We start from the raw sequence: 3,124 nt of genomic DNA, 5'->3' as shown, positions 1-3,124 counted from the left end.
CTGCTCATAGTTCATTGACCAAAGCAAGTCATATGTCTAAGCCTGATTTTTGAAGGAGTAGGGAAGCATAACCCTTCTAAAGGCAGAGATGCTGCAGGGAGGGACACTGAATATGGATGAACAATGTAATAATCTACCAGAGAAGTCATAATAAATATGTGTTAAATCTTGAATAAATTACATAATAGATACTCTCTGAACATGAATGTCTAGGCAGCTCATGAAAATACCCACTGCCCACTGGCTGGCTGCTTACTGTGCCTCAGAAACCACCTGTGGCACAAAATTCATTTTGTGGTGCTTAAAACATTGCACTACCAGAAGTCATTGGCAACCAGAGAGCAAAACCCCAGGGTGAGCAAGCTAGCAAATCCCTGAGGTAGTGACTGCACATTAACCTGTATCAAGTTAGTATAATATTCATATTCATTGTCCTACAATGTGCTGTTATCATTGAAAGCAGACAGCACAACCTTAGACATTTTATTTAATGCCTACTATATGCCAGGCACTATGTAGGCTATTTCACATCTATATCTTTCTTTCTCCTCTTGCCAATTCCAATTTAAATATAATGCAAAAGGTTATGAGTTGACACTAACTCTAGGACTGGGGTTCACATCTAGCCCCATGTCCCAGCCTCAGACAGGTATTTGCTGGAGAATTCTGAGCCTTTCCTACTCCCTTTGCCTGAAGCAAGATGTCCCTTTTCTACAGCTACCGAAAGGCTAGACTGCCACTGCTGCTACTCCTGGCTATGGCAGAAAGACAATGCTGTCACACCAAAGAAAAAACCTGTGACCTGGTAGAGAAAAAGGTAAAGAGTCAGGGAACAAGTTGGCTCTACTGAAGTGGCTGAAACCAGTGTTTAACAAAAGTTTGAGAGCACTGTGGGCCAGGGCCCAGATATATACATATACATGTTCAGGGCATGCTGGGAAGCTAGTAATCACATATCTGGGGCAGGCCTGGTGCCAATCAATAAAAGTAACAGGGAGGAGGTAGGCAGACCCAACCAGACTCATGTCTTCAATGGAAGTAATTGGATGATGCTGATCTATAAAGAGGGTGATGTATACAACAACCACTGTAGCCAGAAGCAGCATTGTCATGCAGCAGTGATAATAGGAGTAAAGACTATCAACACACCCCAGTGGACAATTTTAACCCTGTGTCTGAGGAGAAAGACAAAGTCCAAGATTGTTTCTACCTTTTTGAGATGGATAGGAGCCTGGTCTATTCCCCGGAGATCTCCCACCTCGGGATGGGTTCTGTCTTACTTATATTTGCATCACTGATTGCTGTCTATGTCATTAGGGGTTTCCTATTCCAGCAACTGATGGTGGGAGCCAATGGAATTGAACAGATTCCCTGGCGTAGCCTTCTGGCAAGCTCTTCACAACCTTGTAAAAGATGGTTGTTACTTGGTGTGTCATTCTAAGCCCTGAAATGTGCCTGCTGTATATGGTGGTGTGAGGGATGACCAGCTGGGGAAGGAGTTAGAAGAAAAGGATGGTCATTTATCACCAATGGGATTATACTTTAAATATCTAGCCTCTTCTTCAATTTCCCAAACCAGAGCATACTCTGACAGATTTCTCAAGCATCTCCACTTCAGTCTCTCACCACACCCTTAATATTGCTCTTCCTTTCCAGTTTGCTTTTAATTTGCATCCTCTTTTCACTAGTCAAATTGCCTTACCTTTGTTCCCTATTTTCTATTTTTTTCTCTAGAGAGGTACAGTTTAGAATAGAGCTAATATAGTGGAAGACAGTGTGGTGATTCCTCAGGGATCTAGAACTAGAAATACCATTTGACTCAGCCATCCCATTACTGGGTATATACCCAAAGGAACATAAATCATGCTGCTATAAAGACACATGCACACATATGTTTATTGTGGCACTATTCACAATAGCAAAGACTTGGAACCAACCCAAATGTCCAACAATGATAGACTGGATTAAGAAAATGTGGCACATATACACCATGGAATACTATGCAGCCATAAAAAACGATGAGTTCATGTCCTTCGTAGGGACATGGATGAAGCTGGAAACCATCATTCTCAGCAAACTATCGCAAGGACAAAAAACCAAACACTGCATGTTCTCACTCATAGGTGGGAATTGAACAATGAGAACACTTGGACACAGGAAGGGGAACATCACACACTGGGGCCTGTTGTGGGGTGTGGGGAGAGGGGAGGGATAGCATTAGGAGATATACCTAATGTAAATGACGAGTTAATGGGTGCAGCACACCAACATGGCACATGTATACATGTGTAACAAACCTGCAAATTGTGCACATGTACCCTAGAACTTAAAGTATAATAAAAAATATAAAAAAAGAATAGAGCTAATATAATAGGGCCTATAAAAACAGAGGCTGTTATACTGTCTCTTGGTATCAGTAGGTACATGTAGTGGGCAAAATGGTGTGGCAGTCTCCCTGACCCTGCTTTTAAATATATTTTCACAAGTTTTTGAAACACAGAATTTCTTTAATTTAAAAGAAAAATTGTCATGTACTGCCCATAGTCACAAAGCCAGTCCAATAAGTCATAACAAGTGCAGGGGAAGAGCAACACTTACGATGCCACCTGGAGAGAGAAATTTACAGGGACAGCAGCAAGACATTGGGTGCTTGGGGTGAGGGGCAGTATGCACTTCATAAGGCAGAAGAAATCTGCCCAAAGAAAAAAACCCCAATAATAGATTTGGCCTACTTTATACTTCTTCCTAGAACCACCTCTTTCTTAATCTGCACGTGGGATTGGGTAGTATTTTGTTTCTTTCTTTTTTTTTAACATGAGGGAAATAACCAACCCGATTATCCAGAGGGGTCCTTTGCAGAATCATCTCCAGGGAGCTGTAGAAATTTCTTTCAGAAGACAACTGTCATGGAGTCTGGCCTGCCAATCAATCAGCTTCCTGCCAGTGGCTACTGGCACACTTGCGTGATTATGCATTTATTGAATTATAAAGCCTGCCAGAGTGGTTTTAGCCCTTTCTACCATATAATGGATAACTCAGCAGAAAAGTGAAGTTTAAAAGCCATGTATGGTAGGTTACACCTGATCATGGCACCTTCCCCTCCAGAAAGAAGAAAAAAATAGAA

The 3,124-nt window shown here is 41.7% G+C and overlaps 1 pseudogene; it reads left to right on the top strand.

The window, feature by feature from the left end:
• Positions 1-700: 700 nt before the first annotated feature.
• Positions 701-1,637, top strand: LOC129024163 (cation-dependent mannose-6-phosphate receptor-like; annotated as a pseudogene).
• The last annotated feature ends 1,487 nt before the right edge of the window (positions 1,638-3,124 follow it).

Source organism: Pongo pygmaeus, chromosome X, assembly GCF_028885625.2.
Source record: "Pongo pygmaeus isolate AG05252 chromosome X, NHGRI_mPonPyg2-v2.0_pri, whole genome shotgun sequence".
Classification (NCBI taxonomy): domain Eukaryota; kingdom Metazoa; phylum Chordata; class Mammalia; order Primates; family Hominidae; genus Pongo; species Pongo pygmaeus.
The sequence above is the reverse complement of the archived record's forward strand: the minus strand, read 5'-3'. Positions and strand labels throughout refer to the sequence as shown.